Source organism: Meleagris gallopavo, chromosome 8 (assembly GCF_905368555.1).
Source record: "Meleagris gallopavo chromosome 8, MGAL_WU_HG_1.1, whole genome shotgun sequence".
Taxonomy (NCBI): Eukaryota; Metazoa; Chordata; class Aves; order Galliformes; family Phasianidae; genus Meleagris; species Meleagris gallopavo.
In genome coordinates, this window is record NC_139411.1 from 4,524,279 (window position 1) to 4,545,843 (window position 21,565).

The window sequence follows — 21,565 nt, forward strand, 5'->3', positions numbered from 1 at the left end:
CCACAGCCACCTCCATGTGACAACAATTAGCATGTATCAAATTATGACTGGCCTTGCTGTCATGGCTAACACTGCTCCTCAAAACATGCAAACCAGGAAGGCTTCATCACATGCTATACCAGCACATGTTCTCTCTTTGGAAATAGATATTTCCTGCTGTGCCAGTGTGATAGTCCAGTACCCAAACTATAAATCAAACCTCCTTGCTTGGTCCAGTATCAAGGGACTCCTGAGTCCCGATTCAGCCATGCTAGCAGAACATTTTGCTGCAGGACACACAGCTGAGAGCATATTCAATCACACTGAGAAGTCCTTGCAAAAACTGCCACGGAACTCAGAGCCTACTGGTCAGAATAAAGATCCATTCCCACTGCTGCTGGTGTGCTCACCTCTCAAAAGCATTAAGGCTGCTCAAGTCTGGATTCTATTTAATACTATAAGAGACATGTCAGGGCTCCAGCTGCCATTTCAGCATGCAGCAACTGTATGTATACTAGTGAATGAAAAGTGCCAGAAAGGGTTCTCCAGCGCTGGATGTGGTGGCAAACTCACGGGAGCATCCACCTGACAGTGGGTTGGCCACTTCCCAGACTTGAGGTCTTTCCCTGGTCTTGCCCAGCCTACATCATTTGCTCAAAAGAAGCTTACCCCAGCAGAAATATTGCGAGGGCCTTCACACATCCAAGATGGGGGACATCTAATCTGTGTTATGCATTGGAGGAGGAGTCTTTGAGCTTCATAAACTGCTCCATGCACAGAGAAGCCCAGAAGAGACCATGACACACAAAAAAGCTTTACAAGCAGAAGACAACAAGTAGGTAATGGTGCCATTCCTGAGCCCACCCGGAACTGCCGTCAGCTTCGAGATGTGACCTCAGAGGGCTGTCCTAACTCAGGCTCCTGGCTGTTTTCCCCCAATTCATCACAACTTCTGCACCTACACCAGCTTTACCTCATCACCAGCACACCAGAACGTTGAAAGTCAGATGCTATCCCAAATCTCTTCTGTAATAAACCTTGAAATGCAGCCCCCCAAAAATCCCAGAGATTTCAATTATTTTACTATAAATACTTCTGGAGTCAGAGAAATATGAAGGGCAGACAAAAGCAATAAACAACAGGTGTCACATCCTGCTCATACAGGGAGGGAAGGGGTAACCAGATTCTTGTTGGTCCTTTACAGCTGGAGAGGGGAAAGGAGGAGAAATAAGGGATTTGGCAATGGAGATAGTAGTAATGTGGCAAGAGGAAGCCAAAGGACAAGAGACAGGACTGGCTGAGCAAAATGTACTCTTAAGAAGCTTCCTTTCTCTCTCCTGTTTAATTCTCCCCCTGAGAAGCTGTGGGGACACCTGCTCCTGGACCTGTATCTTTTTAAGGAGGATCTTTTCTACCTCCTTTGGTAAATGTAAAAGGAAAACTGGCTTCAACAGATGAAGGCTGAGTTGGACCAGCCAAGCCACTCTGTGATTCTGTGACTGTGTGATCTGTTCCTCCTCATGGATTTCAGAAAGTGCTATAAGAAATTGGTTGAAAGGTCGCAGACAGAGGGTGGTGATTAATGTTTCTATGCCCAGGTGGAGGCCGGTAACGAGCGGCATCCCCCCGGTGTCTGTCTTGGGACCGGTGCTATTTGGACCATGCCTAGTCCAAATAGTGATGCTATCAAATTCAGTAACACTTTGTGCCAATTCCCAAATATAGATCACACGACAGCGGGGACAGATGTGTCCAGAAATTCCCATTCTCACACTTCCCTCTCCCCAGCCAGCATTGCAAGACATGAGAACACAGCCTTGCTGTCTGCCCTTGGGTGTCACTTCATCCAGGTAAGGACTATGAACAGTGGAATTCTGAGGAGTCTGTCACCACCCTTTCTCTATAAGTAGTCACAATGTATTTACATACTCTTGCTGTGCGTCAGAAGAAAATTAAAATCCTATAAATATAAAATAAACAAATAAAGCTGTAATATCCTATCTAAACCATCACTTTTTGTCTGGCGATTATTTCTCCTGGAGGGAAGAAAATGAACGAAACCTCTTTCAACCCAAGAAGCAAATTGCCCCAGAAGAGCTTAGCACACAGGAAGCTTCATGCTCTGGGAATATCTGGGATTGGTAAAAATTGCAGCGGTATTCGGGCTGCATGGCTCACTCCATATCCCACCTCTGATCTGTGTAGGACCATACCTGCAGAGTGACATTTGCTTGTTTATTGTGTGGAGTGCTTCAGTGGGTACAACTTTCACAAGCTCAGTATTGCCAGCCAGCTGGCTCTAAGCACCTCGTTTAAGACTTGACATTGCTTTACAGACCTGTCTTCACAGGCTGTAAAGTTGCAGAAGGTGTTTGGGGTTGTTGGGAATGGATGCTGAAGAGTAGTGCTGTCACCAAGGTAAAGTTACAGTTCTACAGACGGTTGTTAAGCCCCATACCTACATATGGAGCCTGGAAGGACGATGCTGGCAGAAAGATGAACAAGAGGCACCTAGGTTTTTGAAAAATTATGTCTGTAGTTCATGAGACTCTAAACTGTTGCAAATTTAAAAGGCAGAGGAAGATTATATTGTTTGAGACGACAATAAAGCGGTATCATGGTCAAAATCTACCAACAAAACTAACAACCAAAAACCTGAACTGTATGTAAGACCAATGCTACAGGTTTTAAGGCTGATGTTTCATTCTTTTTATGTTTCAAAAAGGGCAAGTTCTAAGGACATGAATAGAGCCTTCACTCTGAATTTCCATGCTTTGATTGATTTAAATGAAAACCAGACTGTTGCTTTAATGCTGTGTATGAAACCATAAAATAATTATTAATTTTTCCCATTCCAACAAAATGGGTTAAGATGATTTTAATAACATTTTAGGGGGGAAAAAACCAAAACCAAACAGCTTTCAGAACACAGAATTGTCCAGCATACAAAAGCCAGCCATAGCGATATTTTTAAAGCAATGCATAAAGGCACAAAAATCGTACAGTTTCCACTGAAAAACTCAGTACAGTTGCACTGGGAACACCACTGAAGTAAGCATCCCCTGGAGATTCCATCACATCAAAGCAAGGGATATGTATACTTTATTTGCTGTTTCTCCAGACACTGACAGCAGAGTGGGTTACTTCTCTCTCACACCCCATAAATACAGCCATGGTCTTTTATCTGCCGTTCCAGGACTTTCCTGTCACCTCGCTGCCTCACTCACACTGTGGGAAGGAGAGGACCTAGAGATCCCCTTTGGCCAACAAAGAGCTTTTAGCTGGCGAGCAGGGAGTGCAGGCACCGCACCACACAGCACCAAGCCTCACCAGCAGGCAGAGGAGGGGTTGAAAAGTGCACCTTTATCTGCAGAAGAAAGGAAACACCTGAACCATTCACCAGCAGGGACTCTGGTGAGGACTGGACTCACAACTGCACTTTTGAGCAAGCAGAGATAGGAAAGAGGAACAACGGGAGGGCAAAGGCTTCAGGTCAGTTCAAAGGTTTGCGTATCTGTTGCTGTAGGTCACAGCTGCTGAAAACAGGGCAAACCACAGGGAAAAGAAGATCGTAAAATGTGAGAAGCAGTTAAAGAAAAAAAAATGTTTTGGAAAGTTTTACTATTCCTAATTCAGTACTTCTAAAAGCTAGCTGTTCTTGTCTCCCCATGAAGTCCCCATGTGGTTCCAGAGCTCAGCTGGGATACCTGTACTGAGCTCTTGCGGGATAAGCGCACAGGGAAGTGCAGGCAAACTTTGGTACATCTTTAGCTTTAGTGGGAATGCTTTTAGAGCCTATGTTCAGCTTTGTGACCTTCCAGGACCATCCTCCCAGTTCAGTGTCACCTCTGCTCCACACGGGCCTGCTTTCTGCACGTCCTTAAGCCATTCAGGTCAGACAATGAGAAATGGAAATACCCTGACAGCTAATGTGATTTGTGTAATGGGATGAAACAGCCTCCAGTATCCATCCTCAAGGATTACAGGAGGGAGGTTGTCCTTTATCCCCCTGTTTGAGTTTCAGCAAAAAAAAATTTTGGATGAAGCTTTGCCAGCAAATGTGCCTCAGCACCCATTCCCACTTCAAACTATTTGCAAAGAAAATGTTCCCTTCTCTCCTGAAGGGTCAACATCAGGGACGGATAACAAGATGCCTCTACACCCAGGAGGAACCTGGTCATCTTTTCCAAATTTGGTAGGCATTGCATGTTTTGCAGCAGATGAATTAAAACTTTTTACATCACAAGGACCCCTGGGATATCCTAATGCTGCTCAACTTGCTCCTTGAGTAGAAAGGCTTTCCATTCTTCCACACATTATTTCTGTAGTCATACACTCTTCTCACTTCAATAAGTTTGCAATTGATGCTATCCTCATAAGGTTTTGTCATTTTCTCAGATTGCTTTGGTCAAGACTTTATTTGCATTATCTGACTTACTGATATGCTGACACAAATTCATCAACTAGATGCCATCAGTGACACAAATATCTTTAAGTGGCCAGTGATCATCTGTATTAAAAAAAAAGTTTAAAAGGGAACTCTGCGGTTAAACGGTAACAAATATATTTTTAGCCTGGGTACCATGTTAATAGATTTTTATAGCAGCATAGGCAGCTGAGCTAAGTACATGGAGACACCGCTTATTTTCACAGCTGGTGAAGTGCTGCTACCATTGCTCTGTTTGGAATATAAATTATTCAGAGTGGTATATTACCTGAAGCCTTCTAGGAAGGATGTTTTTCCTAAGAAGGCTTGTTGAGCTTGTACATGGATTTCCTGAGCATGAAGCTGTTGCTCCAAGGTGTCCACTCACATGGTGAAAAAGGACAGATGTCCCAGGCAGCCCCCTGCTGCATGGCCATTAGAGCTGACACCACGCCATGATGCTGGCTTTCTGCCACTGCCATGACCATTTCAAGATGCAGACTCTTCCTGCTTCTGTGTTTGCGTAGGAGGGAGCAGAGGTTATGAGAACGAGTGGGCTTTTAAACTCAGCTTCCTTATCACACTGCTTGAGATTTTAAAACATGCAGCCGAACAACTAAACATAACTGTGCCTGTATTTGCATTAAATACTAACCGAACACTTCTATATAGTTTGCCTTTTCTTGTTAGGCTTTGCTTGAATACTGCTGTTTGGATGCAATGCGGTGCTTAGTCTTGCATGCATGCTCAGTCTCAGGATAACTTAATTATTTCAAATTTTTTTCAAATCATTGTAGTCCTGACTGACTTGACAGAAAGCCACTTCATCTAAAGTTTATGGCACGTGAAAGAAACTCAAATGCATATTTAGAGAATGACAATTAAGCAGAAAGCAAAAAAGCTGGAAAAAAAAAAGCAGGTTTTTATGAGGTTTCTAATGATTCTGAGAAGAACTAAGCTTGAATATATGTCCCCTAGCTGCACTAACCAAGATGACTACCAATCCAGTCATTATTAAACTAAAATCTCCATCAATTTGCACATTAAACATAATTCACATTTATTTCCTACAACACTGTATATTGCATTTGAGTCAACTGTTGCTGTAAGGAGCGAAACAGAACATTTTTAGACAGCTGGTAGCAGGGTAGAAGGCCATGAGCACAGCCTTTGACCTGATACCCATGTTACAAAGAACAGGATATGAAATTCATAAGCAAGTAAAACTGAAGGAGGAGACAAGAACTGAGTATCACGGTCTGAGCAATCCTTAAAATCACATCACCACCCACTTGGGGAATGAAAGCCTGTCCTATCATGGTTTGAGATGCACATCTTTTAGCTGGGAAGCTTCTGTGCCTTAAGATGAGCCAGAAGAGAAGATGACTTGTGTGGCTGAACAAGAACTTTTGCTGAGACTCTGGGAGAAAACAAATTTATCTCCTGTGGAAGAAGGGACAGGCAACTCAGGGAGAGCACAAGGAAGTTGCTAGACTATGAAGGGAAAAAATTAGAAAGGCTAAAGCCCAGCATTACCTCAACTTGGCCGTTGTGATTAAGGACAACAAAAAATGTTTTTACAAATAAACTAATGGTAAGATGGGATTCACCCAAGGGTGCTGAGGGAGCTGGTGGATGTGATTGCCAATATGCTTATCACTGCCTATCAGTGGTCCTGGTCAACAGGAGAGGTCCTAAATGACCAGAGATTTGCCAATGTGATGATCTGGGGAATTACAGGCCTGTCATCCCAACCATGGTGCCGGGGAAGTTTATGGAACAGACTATCTTGAGGGAGATCACACAGCAGTTGCAGGACAACTAGGGGATGAGACCCAGTCTGCATGGGTTCATGAAAGACAGGTTCTGCTTGACCAACCTCATCTCCTATGATCGAGTGACCTGCCCGGCAGATGAGGGAAAGGTTGTTCACGTGGTGTACCTGGACTTCAGCAAAGCCTTCAATTACTGTCTCCACATTATCCTCCTTAAGAAGCTGTCATCATGTGGCTGGGACGGGTACACTCTTTGCTGGCAAAGAACTGGCTGGAGGGCCGGGCCCAGAGAGTGGTGGTCAATGGAGTTAAACCCAGCTGGTGTCTGGTCATGAGTGGTGTTCTGCAGGTGTCAGTACCAGGCCTGTCTTGATTAATATCTTCACTGATGACCTGGATGAAGGGATTCAGTGCGCTCTCAGTAAGTTTGCAGATGGTAGGAAGGCCCTACAGAGGGATCTGGACAGGCCAGTTCACAGGGCTGAGGCCAATAGGATGAAATTCAACAAGACCGAGTGCTGGGTCCTGCTCTTTGGTCACAACAACCCCAGGCAACACTACAGGCTTGGGGCAAAGTGGTTAGCAAGCTACACAGAAGAAAAGGATCTGGTGGTGTTAGTTGACATTCAGCTGAATATGAGCCAGTAGTGTGCCCAGGTAGCCAAGAATGCCAATGGCATCCTGGCTTGTATCATAAATAGTGCAGTCAGCAGGACCAGGGAGGTGATCATCCCTCTGTACTCAGCTCTAGTGAGATACCTTGAATACTGTATTGAGTTTTAGGCCCTCACTGCAAGAGGACATTTTGACCTTGGAGTGTCCAAAGAAGGACAAAAATTCTGGTGGAGGGTCTGGAGCACAGGCCTTATGAGAAGCAGCTGAGGGAACTGAGATTGCTCTGTCTGGAGAAAAAGAGGCTTGGAGGAGATCTCATAGCTCTCTACAACCACCTGAAATGAGGCTGTGGTGACAGGACATAAGGGACTGGCCTCAAGTTGTGCTAGAGGAGGTTCAGGTTGGATATTAGAAAGAATTTCTTTTCCGAAAGATTGGTTAGGCACTGGAACAGGTTACCCAGGGAAGTGATGGAGTCACTGTCCCTGGAGGTAGTAAGGCTAGATGTAGTACCTGGGGACACAGTTTACTGGGCAATATTGGTTGGTAGGTGGACAGTTGGACTAGATGAACTTAGAGGTCTTTTCCAATCTTAATGATTCTATGCTTCTTCCAGATTTTCTGGGGAAGGAAAAGAAATAAATACCTGTATGGAGCCAGGAAGACATACTGTCTCCTTCCAAAACAGAACCTGAGTATTAAGGATTGGCCAAGAGATTTGGGATTTATTTGGAAATTTGGTACACCTGCAAACAGTTCCAAGAAGTTATGCAGTAAAGACCGAATAAAATACATGTAACAGAAACATGCTGTACAGCTGTATATAATACATATTACCTACATATATTTCACAAATGCACGCTGCATTGTAGGCATCTGCAGGTAATAACATAGAATATATAAGCTATGCCATCACATTACTCTCATTAGCATTACTGCAAACACACTTTTCATACTATAAGCAGAGCACCACTTACTAAAAAATAAATTAAGCTCATTGCCACATCTCCTCTGGATTAATTTACAAACTAACCTACAAATTAATTCAGATTCATCTTCCTGCTGTTTCTTATTCCTACTAAGGACTTAACATAACTTTCTTCCTACATCAAGTTACCAACTGCTATATTGAGTTCTTTTATTCTCTGGCACCAAAAGGTAAAAGCTCATTACTTACATAATTTTAATCATAAAACATTTAGCAAATTTCTTATGCACCTGTTGTACACTGCATTGAGCTGCACGATAAAGTGAGAAGATTTATTTTCCTGGAACATGACACTAGTTGCCAAAACAGCATTAAAAGCTTTTCATGGCAACAAGGAAAAATGCTGTCTTACTCCTCTGTGTATTGACTCGAATGGAATAAACACATGAATAAACTGAATTAGATTTGCCCGGCGTTTGTGGCTGCTGCACTGCAGCTCCTCACTGACTGCAGCAGAGGAGTCTAATGGCATGCAAAGCTTTGCACAGCAATCAGAGGCTTGCCCTCAAGATGTTAGCTCAGATCCAGTCCTTGCCATGTCTTCCTACTGTTAAGCCAAGTCAGTACCTGCAATGCAATATCAGACAGTGGTAATGCACACTCACAGAATGAAAATGCAGCTTCACAATAATGGACAACAAAGATATTTCAGTTTAAATAAGTAATGGAGAAAATGCCTTCAAGCATTAATTATTGAGGAAGGAGTCAGCTAGCCACTAGAAATCTTTGCCTATGAGAAAAAATTAACTTCTTTTGCTTTCCTTTTCAAGTAGACAAGCATTCTTAGTTTATTATCAGGAAGAAGTAAAAAGGAAGGGTGTAAGTGGAGTTGTTGATAATAATGTTAAATATATTTCATAAATTAAAAGGGATTGCAATCCCTTTAGAAAGCTACTGGTAAGAAGCAAAGGAAAGGCACAGATACAGAGACATTCCAGTATCAAGTTGCTAGAAAATTAACGACAAATCACACAAATATTTTGTAGAAAATACAGACTAAACTGTATTTAGATAAAGTCTGTGATTTTCTACTGTTGGAATAAATCTTCTTACCATGAGCTTGAACACAGAATACATTCAAATGTAGTTCAAACTCCCAATGAGGCTTTCAAGTCGATGTTTTCAAAGGCATACAAGTAATTTTAGAAGATGGGCTCATATTCCGCTAAGAGGAATGAGAGGACTGTGCTAGTCTTGTCAGCATGCTTACCTATGAAACAAGTACTAGGAAAACACAAGGTTTCAGAAGAAAGACTGTAAAGCACAAGGCAGAAAGTGTGAAAGATTCAGAAAGATGCTACAAGGCAAAGATGCTCGTTTCTCACATTGTGACCAGAGAAAACAAATGGCTGCTAAACATAACCTGTCACAAAAAAGCATGTATAAAGGCAACGCCCATAGCAGGGCATATGCTACCCAGCACTAGCAATTTTCTGATTACCAGAACTTTGCCTAATCACACCCTATTGCTACCACGAAGCCTTTAATTCACCCCAAATACTTATTAAAAGCAACCAGTAAACCTGTCTACCTGCTTTACTGTTATTATAGGTGGCCGTAAGGAAACAAAACCACAATGTTTATCCTTTCAGGAAGAAAATATCTTTTTTTCTGAAAAACAAGTTTTATTATTATAAGATACTAAAAGAAAAGTTTATTATTACAAGCTGTTGACACTGTAATAATTAGCTCAACAGAATTTAAGACACAAAGTTTCAAGAATCGGTATCCTGAGATTAAGCTACATAATACTAGAACATTACTTAAAGAATGCTCTTACACACTTTCTAATCATGTCATGGAAACTGGTATATAACTTAAAGCTTATTATTTACAATACTGTGTAGAAAACATTAAAAAAAATCCAATCCATTTGTTTTCATTTCAGAAACATTCAGGCAACTTTGAAAGACGACAGACATTCAACTGCAGGAGAGGAAGATTCCACGGGACAATGGGAAATGCCAAGGCTTCCCAACCACCTGCCTGTCAGACACCTCCTGCACTACCATCCCACATCTTTCAGAACCCACTACTCATGCCTTCTTTAAAACCTTCCCCAGATAAACCATTTTCTTTCAATCTCACATCAAGTTCCACTGCCTTTAGTATCACCCATCAGAAGTGTGGAATACACACTAATTCCCACACTACACAAGCAAAAAGACTCAGGATATGAAATGCTACCTCAAGCTGCATGTGCTACATGTCAGGTTTACATTTACTTCTTTTTTCTTTAATCACATACACCATGTCTGTACATTTCTTTTTGGTTTTTGTTTTGTTCCTACTTTTTTCCTGCAACTGAATTAGTTATAGATTTCATGGGGCTTTCCTCCCAGAAGTTTTAATACAGCAAAGACTGAAAAGCTGAAACAGTTTTATACTTTACTATTTTTAGAAGCATATTTGAATTCTTATGTGCATATTTTTGTAACTACAAGGATGAGGGAGCAGGGGAAAACATACTTTCTGATATATTTCAGCACAGCAAATATAAGAATCTATTGCAGGAGGTGGAAAGAGAGAGGAAGGGAAGAGGAGGGAATTGAGATTTATGAAGTAAAAAGTTTAAGGACAGTCACTTTTCAAAAAAGTAAAGGATGAATCAAGAAAAATGTGAACTGGGAAAGAGAACTAAAATAAGACAGAGGTAGGCCAGAGTCAAGGCTCACAACTAAGATTAACAGATACTTCTGTGCATTTCCATAGCAGATGTTCTGTCTCCCTAAAATTAGACAAGACAATGGGATGAGTTCTTTTACTGAATTGGCAGGGTACTTTATTTTCAATTATGTGGTTTAATAATTAAAGTTGCCTTGGCTGGTACTGTATGTCTGAAAGCCTCTACGACATTCTGCTACCTTCACTCTGGGTGCTGTGGTTATTGGAGATACTGCTTAAGATAAAACCATTTTTTCTACTTTCTCATTGACCTGTGCAATGTTTTGCAGCAGAAACCAGTTTCGGGGTCTTTGTACTATCTTCAGGTCCGGATCACAGCCACACAAAGAGGTAGGCCCTTCTGTTTTTCAAGTTTTCATACTAACATTTAAACAAATATTTGATATTGATGTAAGAGGCACAAAAAGGTGCTGATGGAATAAATCCAGTTCGATGGACACTGCTGAGACTGTTACTGACAGGAGTCCATCCAAATGTAGACGTCCACATAAGGTTTACAAATGTCACTGTGAACTCCTTAAGAAAAAAGATGATCAATTTATTTGTTTCTGCATTTAACTTAAACCAATTCTCTTTGTCTATAATTGCAGAACACTACATATCATGCTCACAGTGGACCACTGCATCCCACGCTGCTACTGCTAGCACAGGTGTATCCGGAAAGCACTGATCTGCTTCCCCAGATGTGTTCTGCAGACACCTTTTGACTACACACATTGCTACATGCTAGACCTGTATTTAAAGCTCAAGAGGGAAGTAAGCTCACAGGGTTTTACCCTGAATGCCCAACGTATTGGCAAGAGGTTAGCAGACCAGCTGAGGGTTGCAACTGGTAATGCCTGAATTTCAGCAATGCTGGTACCAACAGCTTGCAGGTTTCTTAGAAAGTTTATGTTAGTAAGCAGAGACATTTAATTTACTACTGTCTATAGTTTAACATTTGATAATAAAATATAAATTAAAGAGAAAAAATGATCTTCTCCCCATCTCTGAAAACCACTGCAAGCCTCAGGCTCTAGGACACACTGTCCAAACTTAAAAATCTGTTTGAAGACTTCCACTGTAACTTATCAGAAGAGTTGTATAGGGAACTCTTTTCTTCTCCCAATGAATACGAGTTGTGATTACTCTTCCAAAGCACGAGGCCATGCCAGAGCAGATCTCTCTCTCATAAAGTAATTAAAATTAAATTCAAATTAAAAAATTATTGTATTCTGTAATTGAATGGGCAGCATCACTACCAATCACAAACAGGTTTTGACTTCATTCTACATTTGCATAAAATAACAAGAAATGTTAAGACAACAAATGAGTAAGCCTGCACAATCAGTCAGGCTCATCAGCAGATACACTAAAAATGTAATGAATGCAGGAATATTCATTTATATTATTGTCCAAATACAGAAAAAAAAAGTGAGAAATCTTTTATCAGACAAGGATGGATAAGAAAATAGAAATGCAGTACTGAGAGAGCTCTTATTATTTATAAAAACATGTATAAAAACACAGGAAGCTAGAGTAGCAAGTAGGAGGAAATTATGTACAACACTTATCAGATGGATACCGAAATGCTGCGTCCAAGTTAGACCTTAAAAAGGATCCAAAAGAATAAGATGTCTGAGAGGTGGGATAGTTAAAGAGGAGCTGTGCAAACTCTACCTTTGGACACCAATCTGCATGTTCCAGTGAGTTAAAAGCCATTTTGTGCTTAGCCACTTCACTTTACCCCACTCCTCCTTGTAGCTGGGAAGAAATCACAAGACAGCAAGCATTTGAACGTTGGCTTTCCTTCCAAAGGTTGGGTTGATTCATGCACAGGGAGCATGCAGCCCATGCTCTCACAAGGACTGGGGACCCAGAGGAGGAACGTGAAGGAATTTTCTGCACTGGCCTCTGTAGCTGCACCTTCAGACAGCAGATCTGAAGGAGAAAGTGCTGCTCCCTCTCCCCTTTGCCCTACTGGATATCAGTCTATACAGCTTACATAAGATAATACGAAACTATGACTTCCCCATTCAAAACAAGTGACCGAGTATCTCGGCTAGAAAAGGGATGTTCTATTGTATCTCTCAATTACTCTTGTTCTTCATTCTGTACACAGTCTGACAGAGGAAACACAGTACTCCATTTCTGATTAGACACAAGGCTATAGGCATGAAATAGCCGTTATTATTTACCGAACAGCTGTCAAGAGCAGCTACCAAACAGGCTCTTTTAAAAGAAGAGTGACTGTCTGGTGTTAGTGAATAATTCCTCGGGAATGGGAACGGCAAGGAAGTTCCTATTTTAGCAGTGGAGCCCTAGTGAAAAAGAACTCTTAAGTTTATATAGAATTCATAGAAGATAGAGGGAAAAAAGAGGGGAAAAAACACCCGAGCACTGACCCAAACAGCCCATTCAACTTACTGCCTGCAACTTGGCTGCGGAGAAGACAGAGCTTGCATGCACTGAGTTCCAAAAGCAGAATCCCAAGCTCTGCTCCCGCATCAGCCTTCAGCACGCAGGCATGCACAAAGCACTGGTAGTACAGCCATTTGCTGCAAGTGGGCTGAATGTCAGCCAAAGGAGCGCCAAGACAAGCAGAGCAACATCACTTTCAGCTCTCGGGCACCAATAGTCGCACAGAAAGGTTTTAGGGAACTAATGTTGCTGTGTAAAGCATTATATTGTTAGTGGCATCACTAAACTTCAGCGTCCCCAGCTCCTAAGTCAGGCTTCAACAATGAGGGTAGAGCTGAGTCTGTTTGCTTTCTGACCTTTTTTCACACTTTATAACTGTGCTCACTGACTATAAAAAGCTTAAAATCAATTCAAATGTGATCAAAGGAATTTAGAATGTAAGGTGACTCCAGATTTAAAAAACACAACCAAAACCAAACCCACTATATGCTGCAGAATAAAAACCTGATATACTGCTGTAACCACATGAAAAATACAATCCTGATTGCTGCAAAAACACTATTTCTATCTGAATAGCTGCCTGGCACAATCAAAGATTTCTACCAACATGTTGTCAGAGAAAACTCTTGCAGCTCCATCGTAACAGTCAAGCTCAAGTCAGGAAAAGATAAAGTAAAGAATTATAACAGAATTATGGCAGCAGATTAAAAAATCTTCTGTGGAGCAGAATTACATTAAAAAAAAAAAAAAGACAAAGATCTTGATTAAGCACTACAGAACTGGGACCAAATATCTTTAATTCACAGCAGAAACCCACGAGAAGCCTGCCCCTGCTGAAGTGTTTAGAGAAAAATTATTTAGGTTGCATAGAACTGCAGCAATAAGCACTGCTTTGTTGGAAAAGATGATACCGATCATTTCCTGGATAACATTTAACTCTGCCCTTTTATTATGTGTTGTATCACTGTTAATTCATACCCAATAAGAGAAAAAGCCTGAAAAGGTCCAAAATCAACGCACTGAAAGCTGAATAAAATAGGCACTACATCTTAAAGTTACTGTTCAGAGGTTCACTCTCCATCACTGGGATGGAAAATTACTTATTTTAGACAAATCTCTTCATTCTGCAGAACTTGAACTTGTCACAAAGGCAGCAGAATCCTGTTATGTGAGCGGTCCAGGCTTCCCAGAATATTATTTTTCTTCCTTGGATCAACTTGTGTATGTTTAAATATCATCCAAAATAAACAACTAAACATTATCACATTAACAGTAAATAACAGCAGCCCTTTTCAACTTAAAAATAGACAACCCAAAGTAGCAAACTTCATGTGGGAGAATAAACGCCCCAGGAAAATCTTTCTACGTTGCAGACCATCCTGCTGGAAAACTACTGGTGCAGTTCCTCGTCCTAGAAGGATCTCTAAACAGCTACTTACTGAAGGGAAAATCAATTACAGCTCAGTCTGTCCACAAGAAATCAATCCTTCTACCTAACAACCAGCCCAGATATCTTCAGTTTGGAAAAAATGCCTAGGTCAGGGTAAGTTACAGGTAACTTCCAACTTCTACATCACATGCAGAATCCTACAATCAAGCAATGCACACAAGTACTCAGCAGGTCAGGCATGGGCCTGAAGAAAAGTCTGATTTTCAGGGAGACCACTGCCGGTTGCTAGGAAGTACCTCTTTGATTCTGGCTTTGAACCCTTGACCGTGAGCTAATAGGAGATTTTTTCACCTTACCCACCAGAAGTCAGGAAAAAAAAAACCCAAACATCCGACACAGAGAAAAACTGTCCAATTTCCTGGATGTAATTCCTTCCCAAAATTGTGTTCTAGACCGTAACAGATGGTCTGCCCTGTAAGTTCACATGTAGTGCACCTGTCTCATTGAAATACGTTATTTTAATTAAGTTTCCTATAGCTACAGACAAAGTTGAACAAGTGTATGATACTCCACATGTAGAAGTTAACTTTGCCGTCGTATCTACTGGCTTGGCCTACTACGTTGTCCCTGCCCACCCTTGTTGTGTTGTGATTTATGGGAAGGGCAGTAAAGAGCAAAACTGGATGTGGCTCTGGGCAGCCTGGTCTGCTGGTTGGCGACCCTGCACACAGCAGGGGGTTGGAACTGGATGAGCACTGTGCTCCTTTGCAACCCAGGCCATTCTGTGATTCTGTGATTCCGTAAATAAATTCATCTGAGTGAGATCACTTCTACATCCCTGGACTGAAACAAAAAAGATTGAACAGCAGCTCACATCACCAGCTGTGACTTGAAACCATGGACATCCACACATGTCCCACAGCACCAAGGAACCACTGCTGTCCATGAAATGAAAAATGACCTTTAAAGCAGACTTTCGGGTCTGAGATTTGATATAGCTTTGGCTCAAATCTGCTGCCTCATTCACAAATAATAGTGTCTACAATATTTATGGCTTATTACATTTTAATAAAAGGTTAAATGCTGGCCTCATTGAAGTCACAGGAAATTTCACCAATGGCTTCGGTACCCATGTTTTACCTAAAATGAATCAGGGAATCACCTGCTCTGCAGAAAAACTGACGTTGCTGGAATGACACTTCATAACAGTAATTCATCAGATGCTGACAGAACAGATCAAAACAGACAAAGCCTGATAAATACAAAAATGACATCAATATTTTTCTATCAAAGTGGTTCAGAGCATGCATGTACTTATTTCCAACAGCACTGCACGCTGACCTCTTCTGTCTGCCCATCCCAAGCAGGAATGCTCCAGCACACAGCCTCCCATCTTCTTCCAGCCCTCATTTCAGCATGAACACCATGTGTCTAGGTCTAATCCCGCAGCTCTTTGTACAGAGGCAAACAGGACCCTTTCCCAGTCATTTATGTTAATTTCAAAAGAACTTATCTGTCTCTAGGGAAACTGTGGGAAGAAGGCTGCATCATCGCACCAGCGGCTCCAGCCGCAGCCTCAATGCCATCGCAAAGCTGCAGAAGAAACTTTTGCCTCTGGGTTTAAGTAGTGCAAGCAAGCTGCTCCGAGGAGGACAGAGGCAGGATGATGAAGGCTGTCGGATCAGATAATGTCTCTAGACACAGGTAATTTTATTTTTTTCCAGGTGGATTCTCCTCTTAGCTCCTGCAATTGTCATCTGTGCTTCAGCAAACTTCCCCACTGCTAAATTCCTTTCGTGGATAATCTTCTCAAAAATATTTTAAGGGAATACTGGAGAATAGATATTTTGTGACAAGAAAACCAGCCATAGAAAAGATATCTTAACATTGAAGTTTATTCAGTGAAATAATTACGGAACCGTCCTGTTCAGGAACATATGGAGACATGGCATTGAAAAATGTCTTCTAATGAAAAGTGTTCACAAATAAAAGGCCAAGAAATAAGTTAAGCATGCTGTAATTGCATAAATATGGGAATCAAACATTTGATAGAGCTTTTTTGACTCTGGAAGACTCAAGCCTAACAAGACTGAGCAGCTAGCTACATCTAGACTCACATAAAGGCCTGACATTTGTAACAGTGAGAGAAACAAAACATTCAGAGGAAAGGAATGAAAGCACTCTGAGTCTTCCCAAAAGCCAAAAATCAAAAACCAGAGCAAATCCCACTAATGTACCAAGCATCACTTGTGTCATTCAACACTGAAGATGTTCATGCCAAGATTGGGTCTTTCTTTCCCCCATTGGCCCTGATTATAACAGTATTATGGCCTGCAGGGGACTGTTTTATCTGGTCATAGTGGTCCTTCTGGGCTTTCTAATCCGTAATCTGATTTTCAGTCACGGAACTGCACTGCTATGTGTTCTCAGTTCCATCCTCGGAATGTCATGTGGTGCGGGATATGGTAAATGAACACACATAGCACTCACTTTTAAAGCTGGCTGGGACGAGACAGGGAGGAAAGACTATTTGTGGGTGGTTTAAATGAATGTACTATATTTAACTCGTGGCATTCGTCAGATGACACAGCAAAAGACACATAATAAGGATCAAACCATTAAGATTCACTGAGAAAATACAGTAATTTTACTCATTTGGAAGGAGTAAAGACAGCCTGCTCACTCAAACCACCCCTGGATGTTTCTTTTGCATTCATGGGTCTCCCCCTAAAGCCTGAGAGTGAATAATATACCTGCTGTGTTAGGCTTAATGACATCATATTTAAGAACATACATAATTTAATGCACGTCTCTGTCTCCGACTGGCAAATTCTGGTGTTTAAATGTGGACAAAATTGAAAAACAGACATATTTAAGCCTGGTCTCTACATTCAGCACTGAACCAGCTCCAGCTTGCTCCAAATCACTTTCAATTCCTTCCGAATTTGTCAGAGTAGAGGTGGCCAAGTGGCTCTTCTACCTGCCTGTTCGTGACTTCAGCAAACTTCACAGCTAGCAGGAGGGCTAGCTCTTCTGAAAGTTTGGGCAGAATTATATAATAAATAATACATCAACCCGACTGAAGATTGCATTTGTAAAAAAAGACCCAAAAAATCCTGAGCGTTTGCTCATGTTTTTCCAGTATGGCTCCAGAAAAAAAAAAAAAAAAGAAAAAAAAAAAGAAGGAACCTTTTAACAGTGTGCTTCACTGGGCTAGATTTTTCTAATACATTTTTTATCTATGTAATTCCAAGTCCTGGGGAATTTATCTGTAAATTTTTTTTTACTTCTCATTCTGAATATAAATGAAAACACTTAGTACTGCTGTGAAATCAACAATCTCCTACTTCTTATATGATAAGCAGATCTCTGTTTATTAAATATCAAGCAGTCAAATTTCATTCCACAAGAGCTGTGTGAGTAATTACACCAAGTTTTTCTGGAAGGCAGCACTGCAGTGTTCTGGACAGGCAGTCATTCTTTTAATCTACTGGTGTCTGTACCTCATGAGCTTATGAGTGGGAGCTCCTTTACAACTAAAATGAATGAACTATACACACATAAAGAGCATATCAGCCAGACAAACAACAAATAGCTCAATGAGGTCTGACTGCAATAATACAGCAAAGACTTGACCAGCATGTGTGCATATTACTTAAAAGTTCAAGAAGTCACATACATTTTTAACAAGCCAAAAGCACATATTATGTCTTTGTTACTATTCAGTTTTTAGAGCAGCAGCTTGGCAGACGGGTATAAAAAACAAAACAAGTTTATACAGTCTTTTTCTGCATAACAGATTTAAGCCCCGTGCAGCTCTGTAACCAGACAAAAATTCCCACTCTTTACTCATTCAATCTGAGATTCCCGTAAAATACAGACTTCCTTCCACTTTTACTCTGAGAAACTAAACCCCAAAACTATGCAAATCACTCCCCAAAACATATACCTGTCTGTCTCAGAAAAGGAAAATGAAAATAATTAATTTGCTGTAGTTTAAATTGTACAAAATTATTTCCTCTCATTTCAGTTAGCACAAGAGGAACAGAAGTCTGTCTGCTTTGTGGTTAAGTTGCAATGCAATGTAGCAAATCTACACAGCTCCTGCAGTAGATTTCAGACTCTCGAGTCCTGTTCAAGTTAAATTAGAAATTCCACAGTTTTGAAGAAACTAATAATTCCACAAAACAGAGAAGTGCAAATGTAGCTGTTTAACCACCCGAAAAAAAAGCCTATTTAAAACAAATCCTGTTCGTTAGGTACAGAAAGGAAGTACAAATGTCACATCTGTACTACCACATTTCCTCAAGAGTGCTGTATGTGGGGAGCATGTCAACATGGAAACTGTGCTGTGTCATCAGCCAGGAGAGCTATGGCTATCTGCAACTCCAAACGGCCCAGCCCTAGATCACAGCGCAGGCCCTGCTGCACTCAGCTTCCTGGATGGCCAATCCAGAAAGGGATTTTTGTCACCAGACTGTAGGATTTGGGAAAGGGCCTGGAGGGGGATTCCACGGTAAGGACTAAACTGTGTTTTTCCCAGGGGAAACTCGCTGTCCCTGGGTCAGAGCTTTTTCTGCCCCTCTTTCTCATAGATTTCACATTTCTGGGATATTTAAGAGAAACTTCCACATCACAGTTTTGCTATTGGCCTCATTCCCCACATCTCAGCCATAGCTCTTGGGTATCTACTGAAAGGTGAGCCACTGAAATCTTCCATGTAGACAGGTGGCTTAATTTTTCAGTGGAAGGAGGACTAACAGTCTCTTTCCTCTGTAATTACAAAGGAAAAGGCCATCAAAATGCAAAACCAAAGGGCATCGCTTTATCTGGATGTCTGTGACAGAAGGAAACGGGGCCAAGTAGGACTTAATGCTGGTTTCTTCCAGTGCCCCTCCTTAGGCTGCCACTCCCAGCTCTACCACCAGCTGCAGCACCATCTTCTCTGGATGTGCAAGGCCACTGACCCAGAAGAGCCCTTGCAGACTTCAGTACCAAATTCAGAACAGAGGAGTACCATCCCAATTGAACCAAGTGTATCCAATGAACAAGGCTACAAAGACAAATTTCATACTGATACAGTTGCCAGAGCCAAACTGAAGTTACTAATTTCCCAAAGAAAACAAAGTAACTACTAAACCGTATAAAGTTGCTCGGTTCTACTTCTTTAAAAAACACAATTACCTGTGCCTGCAGAGGAACCTCCTCCAACTCTGCGACAGCCTTCATTTCAAGCAGATGAAATTGCGGGGACTGCATTTCCAAGGGATGGCTCCCACTGGCCCTGCTCTGTCCCTGAGCTCACTCGTGCCTTCCCTGCTTGCCTGTGTAACAGGGCAGTACAGAGCCAGCTGTAACATTGGCTCCTTTTCCCTTTACTTACTCTGGCACTCCTGCCCGTGGCAGCCGCTCCCGGCAGGTGCTCAGTGAAGTCTCAGTCCTCTCCTGCAGCCATTTCGTGCCAATAGGCCTGCAAAGGTCTGTCAGAACAAGTCTCAGCCATCAGAAAGCTCCACGATGTCTGCCAGACAGGAATGCTGTCAAGTCAAACTGCCAGCTTCACTGCCATCTCAAGGCAACAATTCCACTGCTTGCTTAAAACACTGCACGTGTACGTGCTTTCTGGTTATTTGGTTTTAATGGAACTGCTTATGAAGTACTTCACATACCCCCTTTGTTCTGTATTATGCAGAATGCACAGCTCCAAACTAAAGCAGATTGCTTTTTCCTAGTTGCTGTGAAATACGAAAATAACTAAAAAAATTCTTAACAACTGCAAGTTACATTAGAATCTGATTTCATTCATAAAAGCCTGCACTGGGCTTCAGTTGTGAGACAAGAATAAACCTTCACCCTGGCTTGTAAACTACGTATGGAAGAAAACGGGGAGGAAAAAGTCCCAAATGCATTCATGTCAACCAGTAACTCAAACACGAATACTTATGGAATTATTTTTATTTTAAAGGGTATGAATTGAAAATACAGTTCTCAGCCTGAACAAACAAGGCTACAATAGCACAAGACCTGACAGCAGCTAGGGAAGGGATTCAGGCTACCTGAAATACCACAGGCTTCCCCAAACAGCCCTTAGCATCTACCAACAGAACTATCACCAACTGAAAATTAAGCTTTCGACATGCAGTCACAGATAGAATTATAGAAACACAGAATCATAGAGTCACCAAGGCTGGAAAAGATCTCTAAAATCATCCAGTCCAACCGTCCACCTATCAGCAATATTTCCCACTACGCCATGTTCCTCAGTACAACATCTAAAGGTTTCTTGAACAACTTTAGGGACAGTGACTCCACCACCTTCCTGGCCAGCCCATTTCAGTGCCCGACTGCACTTCCAGAGAAACAGTATTTCCTAACATCCAACCTGAATCTTCCCTCCTGCAACTTGAGTCCTACAGACCTCTAGTCCTATTGATAGCTATATGGGAGAAGAGGCTGACCCCCACCTCATCGTAGCCTCTCTTCAGGTAGCTATGGAGAGCAGTAAGGTCTCCCCTGAGCCTCCTCTTCTCAAGACTAAATAATTCCATTTCCCTCAGCCGTTCCCTTAAGGCCTGTGCTCCAGACCCCTCGCAGCTTCACTGCCCTTCTCTGGACACCCTCCAGGGCCTCCACGTCCTTCTTGTAGAGAGGAGCCCAAAACTGAACACAGTACACAAGGCATGTCCTCACTAGTGCTGAGCACTGTAATACTGAGATAACAGAGTACTGTAGGACTGAGATAACATCACTGTACTGTGGCTTTGTCACCATCAGACTGAGAGTGCCAGCTGGCAACATTTCATCTGGAAGCTCGTGCAGATTACAGGCGATTTTCAAGTTGACATGGAGTTGTGTACACATGACGGAGGGAACAGTGAAGAACTTCAAAGTTCTTACTTGCCTATGCAGGCCCATATTTAAAAGCTACATTAAGAAGTCTGATGATGACCTATATGCAGTGGTTAGCTTATCGTAAGATCAAATTTCCAATACAGTGATTCAGATCACCGGGATGTTTATCCAGTCAGACTGGATTCACTCCAACATTTCAAATGGTCTGTTCAAAAGTACCTATAGTTGAATCTTGCCATAATCACATCCTGTTTACCCCGCAGCTGTGTCTGACCAACTTCATTAAAAGAATGATAGCAAAGCCCCATGGCAAACCGAAGCCCTAAGCAGACCCCACCTCACCTTCATACTGAGCCAGATTTTTCCTTCTTGTAGCTCTTGTGCTGCCCACTGAAGGTCACTAGTGTTGCTTGCTGTAATAAGGGTGGACTTTCAGGTAGTACTACATCTAGCAA

At 41.8% G+C, this 21,565-nt stretch overlaps 1 protein-coding gene and 1 long non-coding RNA gene across 6 annotated transcripts in view; one reads left to right on the forward strand and one right to left on the reverse strand.

Annotated features, from left to right (window-relative positions):
- The window catches only part of RNLS (renalase, FAD dependent amine oxidase), a 65,941-nt gene that overhangs the window by 15,052 nt on the left and 29,324 nt on the right, over positions 1 to 21,565 (reverse strand). The window lies entirely within an intron of this gene.
- LOC104911878 (uncharacterized) lies at positions 3,179 to 12,489 on the forward strand. 2 transcript variants are annotated; one of them, XR_014884900.1, is made up of 4 exons: positions 3,179 to 3,471; positions 4,104 to 4,174; positions 9,672 to 10,798; positions 11,059 to 12,489. It is a non-coding gene; the product is annotated as an uncharacterized LOC104911878 (long non-coding RNA). The 2 variants fall into 2 exon arrangements; XR_014884901.1 differs by lacking the exon at positions 4,104 to 4,174.